This window comes from Hipposideros armiger, unplaced genomic scaffold (assembly GCF_001890085.2).
Source record: "Hipposideros armiger isolate ML-2016 unplaced genomic scaffold, ASM189008v1 scaffold_5, whole genome shotgun sequence".
Taxonomy (NCBI): Eukaryota; Metazoa; Chordata; class Mammalia; order Chiroptera; family Hipposideridae; genus Hipposideros; species Hipposideros armiger.
Window position 1 is genome coordinate 7,378,075 of NW_017731355.1, and position 13,184 is coordinate 7,391,258.

The window sequence follows — 13,184 nt, forward strand, 5'->3', positions numbered from 1 at the left end:
CCTTGCCTTCTGTTACTTAATTGTGCAATTATTATTTGATTGATGATTAAATTACATTTGATTGATTAAAGTTTCTACTTGAAAAGGAAACTTAAAAATTTTAGCTATTTCCTGATGTGAGGAAAGATGTGGCATATGTTATTTGAATCACCTTAAAGATGGAAAGTAGGAAGCAAATTTTAAAAGGTTTACCAAGGCTTGTCCTTTGTAATTAATGTTTACCTGGAAACTAAAGAAAAATCTAATACTCCCAATTCAGCACATTATTTATTCAGACTTTACCCATTAAATTTCACCTCCATTTTGTGCTAGATGAACTGATCAAAATTGGTCTGATTATGTGCTATTACATTTCTTTACTAAAAGGGGGGAAAATAGCAAAAAGAAGGTAGTCACTTCTCTTGTAGATTCTAAGTTCCTTGAGGGCAATGCATGAATCTTAAACTTCTTTGTAACCTTTCTTCGACTTACTTAGCACCTAGCACAATTGTTTGGGCATGACCCCTACTTACTATGAATTTGTTCACTTGAACTAAATTTTAATTATTCATTTTAGCAGATTTGGGACATGTTGAAGAAGCTTCTCCCAAAAGCTTTCTTATTTGAGATGTAGCTCATTCTTAGTCCCCTCCCAACACACACAAAATCATCACATTTAATGTTAAGATTTCCTCTGATGAAAACAGAAAAACCTAATTATCTGGTTATTATCAAGTGCATGTCTTTCTTTTCATCTATCTAAACTTTCTGAATCTAGTTTTCTAAAATGATATGCTGATAATGAAATATTATCTGCAGCATTTTGTTGTTGTTGTTTTTGTTTTTGTTTTTTTTCAGCCAGCATTTATGTCACAAATTTCTCATCTAAAACCATTACCCTGCTTGGGCCTTTGGGGCAAAATACTAGTTTGCAGAGGCTGTACTGCTGTCCTTTGACAATTTTCATTGTGTGTTTTAAAATCCCTATACATATCAGGATTAGGTATTATTATTATGACTCTGTAAAAACAATATAAAAATATTGTTTCTGCATTGCATATCACATTCCTCTGAACTGATACCAATATTTTATTGGGCAAAGTCTCCAAATACACCTTCAAGAATGCATTATAACAGAAAGAGCATGGGTCTTAGAATCTGAAGCTTGACTTTAGGTGTGGGGTCCATGGGGTGTGAGGCAAGGCTGGCTATTCATCAGTCTCTTTTCCTATCTACCAGAAGGATTAATAATGTTTAACTCACAAGATTTTTGTAAGAGAAAAAAAGGAAATAATGTATGGTAGTAAAACCACTGCATACTGTAGGGTATTCTGCAGATATGGGCATTTATTATCATGTTACTATTGTATTCTTCTTTAGGTTCAAAGCCTCCACTTCCCCACCCCCCTATTTGCTGCTGTTATGACTAGAGCAACAAATTCAAGAAACAGTTATCTAGCCACAGCAATCCTGAGAAATAAGAACAAAGTCGGGGGTACCACGCTACCCAACATCAAATCATGTTATAAGGCTATAGTAATCACAACAGTGTGGTACTGGCATAAAAATAGGCATGTAGATCGATGGAACAGAATAGGGAGCCCAGAAATAAATCCATTCATATATGGTCAGTTAATCTATGACAACAGAAGCAAGAATTTACATTGGGGTAAAGATAGTCTATTTAATAAATGGTGCTGGGAAAATTGGACTGACACATGCAAAAAAAATGAAACTGGACCACCTCCTTATGGCATATACAAGAACAAATTCAAAATGGATTAAAGACTTAAATGTAAGAACTAAAACCATAAAACTCCTAGAAGAAAATTTAGGCAGTAAATTTGCAGACATTACCCTGAGCAATATTTTTCCTGATATATCCCAGTGGGCAGGGGAAGTAAAAGAAAAAATAAACATATGGGATTACATCAAACTTAAAAGTCTTTTCACGACAAAGGAAACCATCAATAAAACAAAAAAGGAAGCCTACTGAATGGGAGAATATATTTGTCAATGATATATCTAATAAGGGGTTAATATCCAAAATTTATAAAACACACATGCAACTCAACACCAAAAAAACAACCAACCCAATTAAAAAATGGGCAGATGATATGAAGAGACATTTCTCTAAAGAGGACATAGAGATGGCCAATAGGCATATGAAAACATGTTCAACCTCACTAATCATTAGAGAAATGCAAATAAAAACCACAATGAGATACCTCCTCACTCTAGTCAGAATGGCTATCATCAATCAATCAACAAACAACAAGTGCTGGCAAGGTTATGGAGAAAAGGGAACCCTGGTGCACTGTTGGTGGGACTGCAGATTGGCGCAGCCATTATGGAAATCAGTATGGAGGTATCTCAAAAAACTGGAAATGAACTACCTTATGACCCAGCAATTCCACTCTTAGGCATCTATCCAGAGAAACCCCAAACACTAATTCAAAAAAATATTTGCACCCTTATGTTTGTTGCAGTGCTATTTACAATAGCCGAGACTTGGAAACAACCAAAATGCCCATCAGTAGACGACTGGATCAACAAACTGTGGTACATTTATACAATGGAGTATTACTCAGCTATAAAGAAGAATGGAATATTACCATTTGCAAAGATATGGATGGACCTAGAGAACATTATGCTAGTGAAATAAGTCAGTTGGAGAAAGACAGATACCATATGATCTCACTTATATGTGGAATCTAAAGAACCGAATAAATGAGCAAAGTAAACAGAAATAGTCTCAGAGACACAGAGGAAAAACTCATAGTTGCTAGTTGGGATGGGGATGGGGATGAGGGAGAAGGGGAAGGGATTAGACAGCATAAATAGGTAACTACAATATTGCCAGAGATATGAAAGACAGTTTGGGGAATATAATCAATAAGGTTGTAAATATTTTGTAGGGTGTCAGATGGTCTCAAGTCTTGTTAGGGAGACCACTTCATGGACGATGTAGAGGCCTGACCACTGCACTGTACACCTGAAGCTTCCATTGAATAATATTGTATGTCAACTATAATTTAATATATATATATATATATATATATATTCATGGGATGTGGAGTATAGTGTGGGAGTGGAGTCAACGGAATTGTAATAGATATGTATGATTTGGGAGGGCAGTGGATTGGGGGAGGGAGTTGTCATTTTGTGAGGCGTGAAAAGTATAACTATTGCATTGTTTTATACACCTGAAACTAAAACAAACAAACAAACAAAAAACCTGGTTAGTATCCATTAGACTGATTATAAGCTTTTTGAGATTTGAAATTCCCTCAATTCTGAGGTAGAAATAGTGACAACTATATGAATAAAATATGCCCATGATTTTATCTTTTCCCAATATCAGATCCCTATTCCTCCACTTTTCTCATGGTATTTCACAAGACTGTATAAATGACCCTAGGGTGAAATTTGCCTTGAAGTTCACCAGATATACAGTGTAAGTGCACGGTGGAAAGTTCGCGAACTTAACTGTCCGACCTTCATATGACAAAGGTATATAACTCAGGACCTTGGCTTTATGCCCACTTATTTGGTTTCCCCACAACTGCCCCACAACTGCACTAGACTGGGGTTTTTAGTAAAAGAAAGGATCTTTACACATTTGCTTTACAGAGCTGACTCCTTAGGGAAAGGCCATCCCCGAGTCCTGACAATTGAAGTTGGAAAAAAGTTGGTTCTATACTGCATTTCTACAATGTACTGCTCAGGTGGGACTCAGGATCAAACTCTTCTCCTTTGTTTACTTTACCAACTTAGGCTCCTCCTATTTTCAGCCTCTCTAATAGTCTATAATTTTCACCTACTTTACAATGGTAACAATGTTTGAAACAAACATGCCTAGTCCACGGTGAAGACCTTACTTCTATGCTCTGTGAGTGAGACTGAGTTTGGCGTGACTATTAAAAACATGAGATTACAATTAAATTTTCACTCATAGTCCCTTAGTCATACATGATCCTTTCCCACACAATGCATTTGTGACACATAGTAGGCCTTCAATGACTGTTTGTTAAATGCATACACAAATGAGTAAGTTATGACTGGAGCTGATTTCTGAGTTTGGGGGAGAATGGTTGCTATTTTACACATTTTTCTTTCTGCAGAAGCATCTCCCCAGTTAGTCAGTCTCTGGATTTTCCTTGTGTGGTTCTGTTTTTGTGGAAATATTGTGTCCTCCTCACATTCTCACTGCCCCAGTGCCTTATCATATGCACTTCACTCAGAAGGGATTGCAGTCCAACCCTCAGAAGCAATGTCCAAGGGAGTACTGTTTGCGTGTGTTCCGAAGATGGAAATGATTATCATAAAAGACGTAAGAAGGATTATGTCAGGAATTCTCTCCAAATCTGCACATTTAGAAAGCCATCCTGTTTTGCATTACAGAATCACATTATGTTCTGCAGCTCCTCTGTGGCTGTTTGGTGTTGGTCATGGATTTGTGAGAGATTGGGGTCAAAGTCAGCAATGTTTACAAACACAGAAGAAACGTCAGCAGGAGATGGCCAAATCCAAATATGATCTTTATGATTCTCTAAGTGGCTAGTCATTTGACCTATAAACAGAAATCATGGTTTCTGGCTATGCAAGGTGTTCTCTGCACTCAGAGCTTTAAATAGTGTAACCAAATAAAATCATTCATCTGTACTTCAAGTGCTGGCAAGCCAGCTCCTTCCTGATGCCAGGGTTTCTGCCTAATACCTGGTATAGTTTTTAATGGACGAAAGCTTAAAAGGAACCACAAGAGCCTAAAAACATATATGATGAATTCATGATGAATTAAGAGCCTAGAAATAACTGCAAGCCATTTGAACTGGGCTAGCTGGGTTTTCCCACAGCTTCAGCCTTGTGATCCAGTGATCGCTAAAAAGCAGACAATGGTATTCAGAAGCAGATAGCAGATCTTGCTAATTCAGTTTCTTTTTGAGGCTGTCCTACTAAGGTAGATTTCACTGTTGATTTCTTCTTTCTGTCTTCAGACAAGGCATGTGGAAGTTTTATGGCAATTACCATTTGCCAATTGGAGCAGGTTCAGAAGGCATAAGACACAGCAGTGGTCTTCTTGCTCTGAGTGATGGAGTTGAGTGTCTTCCACTTTACGATCAGCCAAAGAGTAGTTTGTGGATGAGCCTGTGGCTCAGTGGGGATTGATGGGCGTATGCTCAAGTCTATGCTCAAAGAAGCAGGATGCCCTTTACAACAGTTTTATTGAGACCACTTCTGCGGTTTCTGATCTGAGCTCTATTTTGGAAGCTGGAAGGGGAGCTCGAGGAGGGATCTTGATTACATCGCTTGCTTCCTGCCTCTCTTCCAAAAAGGAATAAAGTGCAATAGTTTCGGCATTAAAGAGCTGACTTTAGAGTAACGTGACTGTAATTCAACCTCTATAGCACCACTAGAAAGTTAAACTGAGATTCCCATTGGGGAGAAGATTGACACAGATCTGACCTTGGACGAAAAGCTCCTGGAGCAATACACATCTTTAAAGAGGCTCTGAGACTTGTGTCCAAGATGGGGTCTAACTAAGTTTTATGTCTTGGAAGTTGGGCGTGAGTGTCCCACAGCTGAAAGTGTGTGGTTGAATCAGCTGGTTCCACCTCAAGGTGCTTCCTTAACTGTTCTGTGAGTGCTCTGTATCAGTCACTTAAACCCATTTCTGACTTCTCTGACCTCTGCTCTGCCATTAATGGGGAAGCAGAGTGCCTGAGGAAAAAGGGGAACATAGCCGCTGTATGCCGGGTAAGGGTGGACTCAGTCTGAAGACTAGAGCAATTTTATTCCATTCTCTTACATGTGGATTTCTGTATCACTTTGATTTAAGCCAAAAGAGGAAAGAAAACAAACAAAAACAAGGAATGGGATAAAATTACTATACGCAAGAGTTTCTGATTTCTGGGAGGAAAAAACCAGATCAATGCGTGCTTCAGAAAGCCATTCCTGGACAGGCAGAGAAGTGATAAGATCCCAGTCAAAGAGATTATCTAGAGTGCACCAGTGACTAGGAAACACAGTTTTGTTTTATGGGGTCTTTGGGAAAGAACCCACAGAGAAATGATTAGTGAGGCCTCAGGAGTGGGGAGAAGAGTTAGTACAGTGTGATTTAAGTCTAGAGTTCACATTTCTCTGCCACTTCTCCCTTGAAAAATCACACAACTCCCAATGGCTTCTCTGTCATAGCAGTGTCTCAGCCTCTATGGGTGCAGACCATTGGGGAGCAGGGGCTCCTATGCCTCCCTCACCCCCATCCCCAACCAGTAGTAGGTGGGGTTGAGGATGCTCACACTGGAGTGAGGGGTTTTTATTCTTAACTCACAAGTGCTGAAGAGGCAATATTTAAATATAAAAATGGATGGAAATCCCAATGAAGTTTTCTCTGAAACTTTCTTGGTGTTGGCGCTTGCAGCTTGGAAACTCCACCTGATGGGGGACATGGTGATGGGTCTTGCTGGAGAACAGTCCATATGCAGCAGGATTCTTTGAGAGAGACACAAATGGGAAATAGGAGATGACAAAGTGGTGTTAAACCCCCTGCTGAGTCATATATTTAGGTTGATATTTTAGCTATTTTTAGTGGTTTGGGGGTTGGAAAAATGTTTGGTGTTTGTAAATAATGTTTTTGAATCCTAACCTTTTTCAAGCCATTTTTCTTGTACTATATGTTGAACCCTGAAAGCATCTATATTGTATTTCACTAACTCAAGTACCTGAAATAACTGTGGTGGGTGAAGCTTGCACTGTGAAATCCCCAAGAAGCTATATTTGAGAATTTTCTCTTCCTAGTTATTACAACTAATTTTCCCGTCAAATCCTAGAGGACTGCTTTGAACCACGCTAACACTCTGAAGGCAGAAATGTATTTTAACTCACTCACGCTGCTGCTAATCTCCTCAGTGATTTATGAGGTCTTTAAAGCTTTAATTCTCTGTCTGTCAGAAGTCTTCCTTGGTAGTAAGTTGACAGTTTAAATTAGTGTTTAGGCATGGCTTTCATAATGTCAGTTTTGTTTTGTCTCTGCAGCGTCTTGGAATTCCTTCCATTGTACCTCAAGTGACTCATGGCAATAAAAGACTCTCCGCTTTTGTTCTTAATCAAGGAAGAATGGAATGAACCACATAATGTTTGTAAAAGAGCAACTTTAATGAGTTCTCAGCTGTACCCAGAGATACTTGTCTTAGTATATAAATTTAGGACATGATGCATTCAGGTGAACAAATACTGGTTTCCTAAAAAACCTCCTTCAGTACCCTTCCAAAAAATGAAGGACAATTGGAGCAGCAACTTTTTGAAACCTTCTTCTCAAACTGGCAAGTGACAGCCCCCAGGTAGCTTCCAAGAGTTGTGTTTGGGATGGCCTTTTGGAATTGAATGAATAAACCACCAAATGAAAGATCTCTTGAAAGAGGTTTCCCTTCTCACCAGTAGGACCTCCTAGTCTTTGGGGAATGTGCCAAGGTACACCAAAGGCTAGGGGTGCCTTTCCTGCCAAACTGCCAAGCTACATTCTCTTGAGTTCTCAGTACAAGGGTAAACCCCAGATCCTTGGGGGTTCAAGTTTGTTTACTCTCAACAACGTTTGACTTCCTAAGGAAAATGGTGAAAGAAAGTATAAAATTCCATTTAAAAAAAAAAAAAAACCTCAAGTATTTTTGGACATCAAACAACTCTTATAACACGGCCCTTTGATGAGTGCAGTGTAAATGAATCAGAAACATATGGATAGTTTATGCTCAAATGCACATGCATTTAAAAATTCTGAGATAAATTAGTCTAGTGAGCTATGTTTGGGTCATTTCCAGCATCCAAGAATTTAAGAAATCACTTCTCATGAGTAAAGATGTAGAAGAAATGGTTGAGCACCCCTTGAACTGAAAAATGGGCACGTTCGGCAGCCCATGCTGTGTCGTGTATCATAAACACAGTAGCAGAGGGCACAAATCTTGGGACAGGTCCAGGCCAGGAAGGATTGGGGCAATTATGGTAAAGGTTTCTGTATCTCATTACCAGCTGTCAGTACCTGTGCAAGAAAGTTCCACACTTAACAAACATGGCCCACCAACTTCTTTGGATGGGTTCAGCCCTTGGACACTTTTGTAAATTGCACTTTGTGCTTAGGCTGTTGGAACCCATTGGCTATGTGGACCACCCTGGGTATAACCGGTGCTTCCCTTTCACTTTGAAGATAGTGGAAACAGCCAACAATGTTATAAATGTGAGAAACGGTCACATACATGGTTACTGGTTATAACAAAGAACATATATAAACCATATATATATATATATATATATATATATATAATTCTCAATTGGATATAATGTGGTCCTAAAGATCTCAGCATTTCTCATTTATAGCAAGACCAAAAAACGTACTGAATTTTTGAATTATCTCATTTTAACCCAAATGTGTGTCATTGTTTACTGAAGGAGAAGGAACAAGGGATAAAGGCTAATTTTTTTTTTTTTTTTTAGCTGAGCCATCCTGCCACCTGTTTGCAGCTCAGCTCGGGCCGAGCATCGAACCGCTGTTGCTCAGAGCTCAGACTCTTGAGCGAGCTCTTAACCAACTGAGCCACTCGGCCGGCCCAAGGCTACTATATCTTGATACATCAGAGTTCTTTATTTTCTTGGGCCTGTCTCAATGGGCCAATTCTGGATCATTGATTATTGCTTTAGTGGTTCTTATAGTGGTAAGATGCTGGCTGTGAGAGTTAAAGAAACCTCTCTCGTGTCTCTTGATGTCTAATCACAGAGCGGCACCAATAACGTCCTTTCATTTTAGTTTGTTAAAAATGCTAAATCACTACTAAAATGTCAACAGCACAGTACAAGATGCTGAGGGCAATGCAAAAATGTAAATAGCACAAGACCTCTGCTTTCAAAGAATCTAAAATTGAGTTGAAGTTACAAAATATGCTGAACAAAAATAATTGTACTAGAGATGTCACAATAAGATGATATTTCATTGCTAAGCTAGTGACATAAGCCATTGCTCTGTGAGTTGAGGAATTCTAGAGAGTGTGGGTTAGTAGAAAGATCATGAGATACTTGAACAAAATGAAGAACATTACACTTGCTGGCTGCCTTCTAAGAAGAGTCCTGTACATGATAGAAATGCTTTGATAAGCTCTTTAGCTTGAGGAAATGGAGGGAGAGTTAAAAATCCCAGCTCTACCATTAACTAATTGTGTGACTGTCCAAATTAATTGTTCTTTGCTGACATTACTCACTGCTAAGGTAGTATAAATACTGATATTAAGATTAATATTAGGTATTAATATCTATCATTTATTCACTCTATAGACTTTTTTGGGTAATTATGATGTGCCAGGCACTATGAAGAGAAGTGAACTATCAATATATGCAAAGCATGGTTTGGTGGAGGCAGTAAGGTTGTGTAAGATTTGAATGCCGGGGGTGGGAGGTAAGTTGATGTTAAACTACACAATTTTTACTTTGCTTAGTGAAATTATTTGCAGTTATAGCCTAAACATGTTTTAAAATCAAGCGTTAGACAAATATCTTTCTCATCATATACTATAAACTCTAACATGGCTTCTCTCTCTCTCTCTCTCTCTCTCTCTCTCACTCTCTCTCTCTCCTCCTTTCTCAGACCTTTGGAATGGGAGAAAGGTGGTATTGCTCGTTGTACTAGCTTTGATTGCACTCACAAGCTTTGTTCTTCTCTTCTCAAAACATGCTTGGTATAAACATAGCTTTATATAATGCTTGTTCACTCCCTGCTTGCTGCTCTGCCCTCGACTCAGTGTATGAACTTGGGAATGTATATCTCTCTATGTGTCAGTGTATCCGTCTGTAAAGTAGGCTAGTAATACTAATACATAAAGCACTCAGAGAGCCTCATGAAAGATACAAAGTCATATTATTATATGTTCATGAAGCCTATTGCTCATCCTCTCATTGCCTTATAGATATTTATTAAATTTTTTTCTCTTAATAACCTTTTATACTTTATTAGTTTGATCATTAGTGAGACATCTTCTGCCTTGCACTATTGAAGGGATTGGGTGCAGACAAAAGAATAATTACATCTCTGGGAAGCAGAAGGGGAGTGTGGGAAGGCTGGGGAGTGTTAAGGAAATCATGAGCTCTCTGAGGATACCATATTTCTAACATGATAAAAAAGAAAAAAGGGTCCATCATTCCACAGGGCCAAAAAATGATGTAAGCAGATAAGTCAGACAAAACATCCAAATGCCTAGGAAGAACCTATAGATGAACAGTATTCATTTTGACCTGTTTGGAGCCAATCAAGTAGCTTGTCATAAATGTATAACAGATTTCTATGAGAATCAGAGACCTAGGCCATTTTCAGGTGACTTCATGCCAAAGAAGCCAAAATCTTGACTCAAGATATTTAACTTCTAGAGACATAGAAGAATTCTGTACAATGGAAAGAATTGAAATGAGAGGAGAGGAGAGAATATAGACTAGAATTCTGTTACAACATTGTCCATCACAGAAATGAACACACCACAAGGCACAACATTCCCATTAGAGAGAAAACGTCCATCAAAGTAAAGGTCTGATTAAATATAGATGTTAGCTGTGGCTCCATCTGCACCCTATTTCTGGCCATCTCCACATAGAAAGTTTGACCAATGTTCTTGTGACCACTGAGCAGGAATACCAATCTTTTTTTCTTTTTCTTTTTCTCTTTCTCTTTCTTTTTCCTTTTCTCTCTCTTTCTTTTCCTTTTCCTTTCCTCTCCTTTTCTTCTTTTCTCTTGCACTTGGCTGCTCCTCTAGGTAATGTCAAAAAACTGCTTAAAGAATATTACTTGGAAGGATGACAAATTATGAGTCTCACCTGAGCACCCACATGTCTCAGGATGGCCCAGGAGGATTCCTTGCTCTTCAGTTTAGGAGCCTGAGCACCTTGGGAAGAAGAGTGTAAGAGAAGGGGGTGAATGCTTTACTTCCCTATCCACCTGATGGAGATCCTTGAGGGTGTAGTTGGAGTCCATTTCTCCTGTAAATCCCCAGCCTCTGGTGCCGTTTAGGTGTTCAGTAAATGGGAATCAAGTGGGTGAAAACTTGACTCCAAGGGAAGGCATAAAACCAGGGCAAGGAGAAGAGAAAGTGTAGCCAGTCAGTATGCACCTCAAATGGGAAGACCTGGGCTTCAAGCAATTAAGATGTCTATCTTCGTGAAATATCACAATCTCATAAAAGAAAAATGCCATCTTGATTTATTATCCCCAGAGGCCACTGTCCCTTATTAAGAGGAAATATGAGGAGAGAAGGGGCATGTCTATGAAAAAAAAAACCTATTTGATTTAATTTTACTTTTAATGCCATTAAAAAATATGTATATATGTGTGTATGTATGTATTTATCATCTACCTATCTATTATCTATCTATCTATCTATCTATTATCTATCTATCTATCTATCTATCTATTATCTATCTATCTATCTATCTATCTATCTATCTATCTATCTATCTATCATCTCCTGACAAGCAGTGCAGAGTGGTAGAGCGACCACTGCTTTAGACTTTGCACAAAAACTGTGCAGCCCTCACAAGTCCCTTGGTCTCTCTCGGGCTCTGCTGCCTCTTCTATAAAATGAGAGGCGGATGAGTTCCATTTCTCAAATTCTATGTTTCTACCTGGGTTTGATAAAAATTTAATAATTTGCTCCATCATAATTTCTACAACTTATTCTCATTAACATATACAGGGTGCACATCACACTTGATTATCTTCTCGTTTTTAAACCCAGCATATGCTTTTCAAATGCATGGGGCTATAATACTACAAATAGAAGGAGCAAGTTTAAATGATCATCATCAACATCTGCATTTCTAATTTATATTCTTCTCTGATATGAATTTTCACACATTTAAACATTAAATTATGTTTTCCCATTTAAGTCAGGAAAAAAAGTCTATTTTCCAACAGCATATTATGAACATTTTCAAACGTATGGAGGAGTGAAAAGAATTCAGATTTTAAAATGACATTTTCTTTTTGTTTCTGAATGACTTGTCATCTCAGCATCTTAAAGAATAGGACTGAAATACTAAAAGTACAACTTATCTTTACCTTGGCTTCAAAGGTATGTCTAGCAGAGAGCTAACTTAGCTAGTTGGGTTCAAAATGGTTCAATAAAATGTATGTTATATTTTAGTACATGCAATTGTATTGTTATCAAAACTTGCAGGCAATAAGCCTACCTGTGCTTCCTGTGTATCTCCCTTAACCCTCGAGTTTCCATGGAGGAATTGGTAGAATCTTGGCAATTGACTTAAAGCTTTAATAGCAGAATTTATGTTTCCAGTGAACAAACAATGATCAGAAGCATATTTCTAAAATAGGCAATTTTTTTCCTACCCATCATAGATGAAGGTATAAGACTGTCTAGTATAGTGGTTGCAAAATTTTATTTTTAGTGTCAGAATCCTTTCTTTAATTCAATAGTTGAGGTCTAATTTTGGAAAAAGATTACAACATGGTTTCAGGGGAAAACTACAGAGCCCTCTGTGAAATGTTTTTGCATACATTCCTGATCTAGAATTACACCAGCGGTCTCTGAACTTTATTGATCCACCCATATTAGTAAAACATTTTTGCACATGACCTCATATGTACATTATACAATAGACACAAAAAAGGAATTGTAAATGAGTAAGATAAAGCTAAAATAACCAATATTGTAACATCACTTCTAAAATTAATAGCACAGAGTATCTTTTCTCACTAAAATTTATGTTAGTAATAACATTCTAGTTTCTCAGTTGCTGATAGAGATGTTTCTAAATATTATTCATTAATACACTAAGTAATTTTATATTCTTAGCCCAAAGTTCAAATTTAAGGAGAACAGTATGAATTTGTAATTTCAAATACTGTCCTTAATAATTCCAAACAACTTCTGGACAGATTTTTTTTTTTTAATTTTCTTGTTTTTGTTTCATAACTGAGGAAAGTTGAAGTGTCAGGTCTGCCAGTCTCTTATTGTTTGTAAATGTTTACCTTACTGAGAATACTTCAATTTGAGAATTTATCTTGAGAGTTTTTCTTAATCCTTTTGTCTATTTTGTGAACTGGACAAAATGATCTATAAAGTCACATGATTGGGCACAGTAATAAGTCTCAACATACTGGAAGCAAACTCCCAAGTAAGATATGCCAATAGCCTCTCTGTGTTTTGGGATTGCTAACTTCA